The following is a 7,750-nucleotide window of genomic DNA, read 5'->3' as shown; positions in this document are numbered from 1 at the left end:
AAAAAATGGCTGCAGTGTTATACACCAACAACAAATTATCAGAAAGAGAAATTTTAAAAAAACAATTTCACTTATATTTTATCAAAAAAAATAAAATAACCTAGAAATAAATTTAACCAAAAAGGTAAAAGACCTGAATTAAAAAAATTATAAGCCACTGAAGAAATAAATTGAAGAAGATACAAATATATGGAAGCATATACCATGCTCATGGATAGGAAGAATTAACATTGCTAAATATCTATATTACTCAAAGAAATCTATAAATTCAATGCAATCCCTATAAATATAACAATGGCATTTTTCACAATACTAGAACAAATAACTTTACAATTTATATGGAACCATAAAAGATTCTGAGAAGCCATAGAAATCTTGAGAATGTACTAAATTGATGGTATCACACATTCTAAATAAAATTATACTACAAAGCTTTAGTGATCAGAACAGCATGGTACTGTCATAATTAAAGACATATAGATAAACGGAACAGAACAGAAAGCCCAGAAATAAATCCATACCTATATGGTCTTGTTATCTATTACAAAGATGGTAAGAATATACAATGAGTAAAGACATTCTATTCAATAAATAGTGTTGCAAAACGAGACATATACAAACAAACAAACAAACAAACAAAAAAGAAGCTGAATTACCTTCTTATACCATATACAGGAATAAACTCAAAATGGATTATTGACTTAAATGTAAGACCCGAAACCATAAAACTTCTAGAAGAAAATATAGGCAGCAAACTCTCTGACACTGCTTTTACGAATATTTTTCTGACATATATTCTTGGGCAAAAGAAAGAAAATAAATAATGAGACTACATTGAACTAAAAAGTTTTTGCACAGAGAAGAAAACTATCAACAAAATGATAAGACAGCCTATTGAATAGGAGAAGATATTTGTGAATAATACATCTAATAAGAGGTTAAAATCCAAAATTTATAAAGAACTCATACAACTAATCACCCAAAAAAATCCATGCAATCCAAAGAAAAATGAACTAAAGACCTGAATAGTCATTTCTCCCAAAAGGACATACAGATGGCCAAAAGACATATGAAAAAGTGCTCAACATCATAAAAGAAATGCAAATTAAAACCACCATGAGTTATCACTTCATACCTGTCAGAATGGCTATCACCAGTAAATCAAAAAACAGCAAAGTTTGGTGACAATGTGAAGAAAAGGGAATCCCTGTGCACTGTAGGTGAGATTGCAAATTGGTGCAGCCACTATAGAAAACATTATGGAGCTTCCTCAAAAAATTAAAAAAAGAACTACCTAATGACCCAGAAATTGCACTTCTGAGTATTAATTTTAAGAAAATGAAAACACTAATTTGTGAAGATCAATAAACCTCCATGTTCACTGCAGTACTATTCACATAGCCAAAATACAGAAGAAACATAAGTGCCCATCGATAGATTACTGGATAAACAAGTTGTGGTATATATGTACAATGAAATATTACTAAGTGATTTTAAAAAATGAAATTTTACCTTTTACAACAACATGAATGGACCTTGAGGGTATTATGCTATGTGAAATAAGTCAGACAGAGAGAGAGTAGGACTTACATGTTTTTACTAAAATAAAAAAAAGACATTTTTGAAGACTAGGAAATGATATCACAAGCATATGACATCCAGTAAAAAGTGGATGCAGTTGTATCTATACCTGACAGAATAGATTTCAAGATAAACAATAACAAAAACAAAGATGGGCATTTTATAATAACATAGAAGACAATTCATCAAGAAGACATAACATGTACCAATATATATGCACTTAACCAGGGAGCAGGAAAATATATAAAGCGACTACTAATAGAAAGAAAAAGGACTGATAGAAAGCACAATTATAGAAGGAGAACTAAATACCCCACTGTCAGCTATGGATCGATCACCCAGACAGAAAATTAATAAGAAAATATCAACCTTAAATAACACATTAGTACAATTGATCCCCAAACACCATATTACACATTTTTCTCTAGTGCACATGGAACATTCTCAAGGATAGACCGTATGTTGGGACATGAAGGTAACCTCAACAGAGTTAAGAAGATTGAACTCATACCAAGCATATTCTCTGACCAAAATACTTGATAACTGAAAATAAACTGTGAAAAATTCCCACAACTATATGGAGATTAAACAACATGATGCTACACAACAACTAGTAAAAGAAAAAATGAAAGTGATCGAAAGGTTAATAGAGACAAATGAGAATGATCATATGATGTATCAAAACTTTTGGGGAGTGATGTCAAAAGAATGACAGAGTGAGAAATCTCCCCTGACCTCTCCCCTTGAAATTACAACAAACTGAATAGCTACAATCCAACAGAAAACACCCAGCCTAGCACACAAACACATCTGAGAATCTGTGCATCAGAGCATCTGAGGTGGGCAAACCAGGCAAGCAAGGGAGAAGCAAAGGGAAAGGAGCAGAGACTAGTGCTGCAGATGTAGTCCACAGCTCCCTGTAGGATCTGAGAGAAAAAGGAAGAATTAGGTGGCACTTTTTACTCTTTTAAGCCTAGAGCATTCTTCCCTGAGTGATCAGTATATGCTATGATGGAATCAGTGATCAGGGCAGAGACCAGGGCAGAGAAAAAATACAGAGGGGTGACATCTGTATTCTAAAATCCACCATTGCCAGGCAGAAAGCTGCATCATGAAGCCTGGCTATCACTCCCTACTCTCCTCGAGCTCACTTTCCCACACCTTCCCAAAGCTCACTGTGAACCCCAACACTGCATCTGGATTTTGGGGCAGTACTGGAATGTCAGGAGCTCTTCAAAAAAATCAGACCCCCAATGATCTTCACATTCTCACATAGGGGTAGAGCCCTGTGACTAAGGTGACCTAGTCACAGTGAAGGTAGACACCTCCCCAGGAAAGAATGAGAATTTTTAGCTACAAGGCAGAGATCCAAAAGCCTGGGTGCCACTTACTAGAAATCAAAAGAAAAAACACTTTTTATTAACCTGCTAAAGAGATAATAATTTAAAAAAAAAAAAAGCAGAGTACATTCCCATTAATACTTAGGTGGAGAAATAGTCCATCAAACACCATTAAAAGCCAAGGTGACAAAGAAGCTCAGAAAGAAAATTAAAATTTCCAGAAAAGTAACTTAAAGATATACAAATATGCAACTTAAACAACAAAGAATTCAGGATTGCACTTCAAAAAATACTCAACAAGATACAAGAAAATTCTAATCAACAGTTTAACAAATTCAGAAAAAAAAAGTCAATGAACAATAGAAATACTTTACCAGGAGATTAAAACTATATAAAAAAAAATGCCAAATAAAACTTCTGAAGCTGAAGAACTCTATAAAAGAAATGAATGATGAAATGCCAAGCTTAGGCAATAGAGCTGACCAAACAGACGGAGAAAATAATTAATGATATTGAAGACACAAATCTGGAAATAATGCAATTAGAAGAAAAAAGGAACTTAAAAGTAAACAGAAAGGAAGAACTCAACAAGAACTATCTGACATCATCATAAAAGCAACATAAGAATAGGTGTACCAGAAGGAGAAGAGAGAAAAAAGCAAGTAGAAAGTCTATTCAAATAAATAGTTGAGAAGAATTTGCCAAACTTATGGAAAGAACTGTATCCTTGAATCCAAAAAGCAAATAGAATATATATATATATATGACTATGACTAACATATGTACTTAGATATTCAAAAATTGGTATCTAATAAGAAATAAATTATGAGTAAGATGACAGATAGAAACAGGAAAGCGTGACCCTTGTAAAACAGGGTATAATAAACATAAATATTACTTAATAATTATAGATTTAAAAAAAAAAATTTTAAAGCAGAAGGAAAATACAACAGGTACTGCCACCTAGAAATGAACACACAGCATAAATAAGAACAATTTGAGACAACAGAAACAGAAAAGGAGAGGATATAAATATCTGAATCTGCAAAGAAGAATAAAGATAAGACAAGAAATAAAAACCTACTGTATACATAAAACTTTTTTTACTTAACATTAATAGTAACCACACACAAAAATATCCATAACTAAGACACATGACATAAAACTTGAAGTAACAGAAAGAAAAAAATGCTACCAAATTAAAATAATGGCAGAAACACAAGGACAAAGAAACAATGGAGCCACTGAGAAACCAGAAAACAAAAAGTAAAATGGCTATAGAAAAACCTCATATTTTGATAATCACCCTAAATGTAAGTGGACTGAACTCACCAATAAAAAGACACAGAGTAGAAGACCGGATCAAAAAAGAAAATCTAACCTGTCTTCAAGAGACACATCTCAGCTGCAAAGACAAATATAGACTCAACGTGAAAGGTTGAAAAACAATACTCCGAACAAATGGCATCCAGAGAAAAGCAGGTGTAGCTGTACTGATATCTGACAAAACAGACTTCAAAATCGAAAAGGTAACAAGAGACAAAGATAAACACTTCATAATGATATAAAGGTCTATACATCAAGAAGACTTAACACTTATCAATATACGTGCTCCCAGTTAGGGAACACCAAAATATATAAGTAATTACTAACAGAACTAAAGAGAGAAACTGACCACAACACAATTAGAGTAAGGAACTTAAATACCGCAGTGTCAGTTACGGATAAGCCATCCAAACAGAAAACAAATATGGAAATAACAACCTTAAATGACAAATTAGACCACTTGTACGTAATCGATATTTACAGAGACGTTCATCCCGAAACACCACAAAGCATATTTTTCTCTAGTGCACATGGAACATTCTCAAGGGTAGACCATATGTTGGGACACAAATCTAACCTTAACCAATTAATAAGACTGAAGTCATACCAAGCATATTTATCAATTATCATGCCTTGAAGCTAGAGATCAACTGCAAGAAGAAAGTGAGAAAAATCACAAATGGGTAGGAATAATCAACATCGTTAAAATGGCCACACTACTCAAAGCAATCTGTATATTCAATTCAATCCCTATCAAAATACCAAGAACATTTTTCACAGAACTGAAACAATCCAATTTATATGGAACCGTAAAAGATCTTGAATAGCCATCATAACCTTGAGAAAGAAGAACAAAGTTAGAAGTATCACACTACCTGATATCAAACTATACTACAAGGCCAGAGTAATCAAAACAACATGGTATAAGCATAAAAGCAGACACATAGATTGATGAAACAAAATAGAAAGCCCAGAAATAAATCTATGCTTCTACCTAATTTAATCTATTACAAAAGAGGCAAGAATATATGATGGGGTAGAGACAAATCTTCATTAATTGATGTTGGGAAAACTAGACAGATACATGAAAAAACTGAAACTGAGCCATCTTATTACACCATATACAAAAATAACTCAAAATAGATTAAAGACTTAAATGTAAAAACTGAAACCATAAAACATCTAGGAAAAAACATAAGCAGTAAACTCTCTAACATTGCTGTTCATAATATTTTTTTCTGATATGTCTCCTTGGGTAAGTAAAATAAAAGAAGGAAACAAATGGAACTACACCAAAGTAAAAAGGTTTTGCACAGCAAAGGAAACCATTAACAAAACGAACAGAAAATCTACCGAATGGTAGAAAATATTTCCCTATGATACATCCGATAGGGAGTTAGTATCCAAAATGTATAAATAACTCATACAACTCAACATCAAATAGACAAACAACCCAATTAAAAAATGAGAGAGACCAAAATAGGTATTTATTCAAAGAGGACAAACAGATGGCCAATAGACATATAAAAAGATGCTTTTTGTCCTTCAAAGAGGATACACAGATGGCCAATAGACATATAAAAGGATGATAGCCAGAATAACTATCATCAATAAATTAAAAAACAATGAATGTGGGTGATGATGTGGAGAAAAAACTCTCTTGCATTGTTGCTAAAGTTGCAAATTGGTATAGCCACTAAAGAAAACATTTTGAAAGTTCATGAAAAAATTAAAAATAGGACGACATTCTGACACAGCACTTCTACTTCTGGGTATTTAGCGCAAAAAAAAAACGAACAAACAAAAACACGTAAACACTAATTTCAAAATATATACACACCACTATATTTACTGCAATGTGATTTGTAATAATCAAAATATGAAAGCAAACAAAGTGCCCATTAATAGACTATTGAATAAAGAAGTGGTAAATAGAGTGATATCAGAAACATGGCAGAGTGAGAGATGTGCTCAGAGCTCTCTGCTTGAAACTACAATAAGTTGAACATCTAAAATTCAACATAAAACGCCCAACATGCACACAAGTGCATCTGAGTGAGGGATCTGCGAATAAGAGCTACCGTAGTTCAGAAGCCCAGGATTCGAACGATAGAATGAAAAAACAAAGAAGCTGCCTCTTGCACCCACAGCTTCCTGCAGGAGTACGAGGAGCAGAGAAGGTGTGGTAGGTTCCCTAAACAACCCTGCCTGAGAGAGCTGTGAGGTACACAGAGCGACAGTGCCCAGGGATCAGGGCAGAATGCAGAGAAGTGGGGATGGCAGAGAAGGAACAGCTGATAATTACCATCCTGTTTGCAAAATGAGAGGCTGAGCTGCAGCCCTCATCCTCCAACCCAGAGGGCACCTTCCCCCATATCCTCCAGACCAAACACCGCAGAACAACGGGAGAATCAGAGCAAACGCTACTGAAACTATCACTAACACACAGAGACTGAGACTGAGGTTAGCAAGCGTGACTGAATAACTATAAGGAAAAAAAAGGAAGTATTAAGACTTTAAATAAAGCAGGGATACAAGAGGCTTAGATGCTACCTACTGGAAAACAAAAGAAAAAAGCCTTCTTTGAAATAGGCTAAAGAGACATCTTTATGTACTACATCTTCTTTCTGGAAAAAAAGCAGAATGTACTTCCATTAATACTTGGAAAGAGAAACAGTCCATTAAACACCGTAAACAACCAAGATGACCAGGCGTCTCAGAAAGGAAGAGAAAAATCTCCAGAAAATAAGCTTACAAACATAAAATTTGCAACTTAAATGACAGAGAATTCAGGATGGTACTCCTGAAAACACTCAATGAGATCCAAAACAATGCATATGAAAATTTTCAGGAATTGAGAAAACAACTAGATGAACAGAATAAGCTCTTTAGCAAGAATATTGAAACCCTCAAAAAGAACCATATAGAACTAGAGATGAAGAACACACTGAAAGGGATGAAAAATAAAATAATAAGCTTGAGAAATAGAGTTGACCAAATGGAGGAAAGTATCAGTGATGTCAATAACAGAAGTCTATAAATAAATCAGAAGAAAGAGAGACACCAAAGAATAAAAAATAATGAAAGAGAAATACAAGAAACATCTGATGCCATCAGGAAAGGAAACATAAGAATAATAGGCATTCTCAAAGGGGAGGAAAAGGAGCAGGGATTAGAAAGCATTTTCAAACAAATGACAAGAATTTCCCAAATCTAAGGAATGAACTGGACCTTAGAATTCAAGAAGTCAACAGAACACCCAATTATCTCAACACAAAAAGGCCTTCTCCAAGACATTGTATAAAATTATCAAAAATCAATGACAAAGAAAGAAATCTCGGGGCAGCCAGGGAAGATGGTAACCTGTAAAGGAAAATGCATTAGATTATCATCAGACTTGTCAGCACAAACCTCACAAGCAAGAAAGGAGTAGAATCAAATATCAAACTATTACATGAAAGGAACTACCATCTGAGGATAACATATCCAGTAAAGCACCCCTT

Source organism: Pteropus vampyrus, unplaced genomic scaffold (genome assembly GCF_000151845.1).
Source record: "Pteropus vampyrus isolate Shadow unplaced genomic scaffold, Pvam_2.0 Scaffold723, whole genome shotgun sequence".
Classification (NCBI taxonomy): domain Eukaryota; kingdom Metazoa; phylum Chordata; class Mammalia; order Chiroptera; family Pteropodidae; genus Pteropus; species Pteropus vampyrus.
This window is presented reverse-complemented; position numbering follows the sequence as displayed.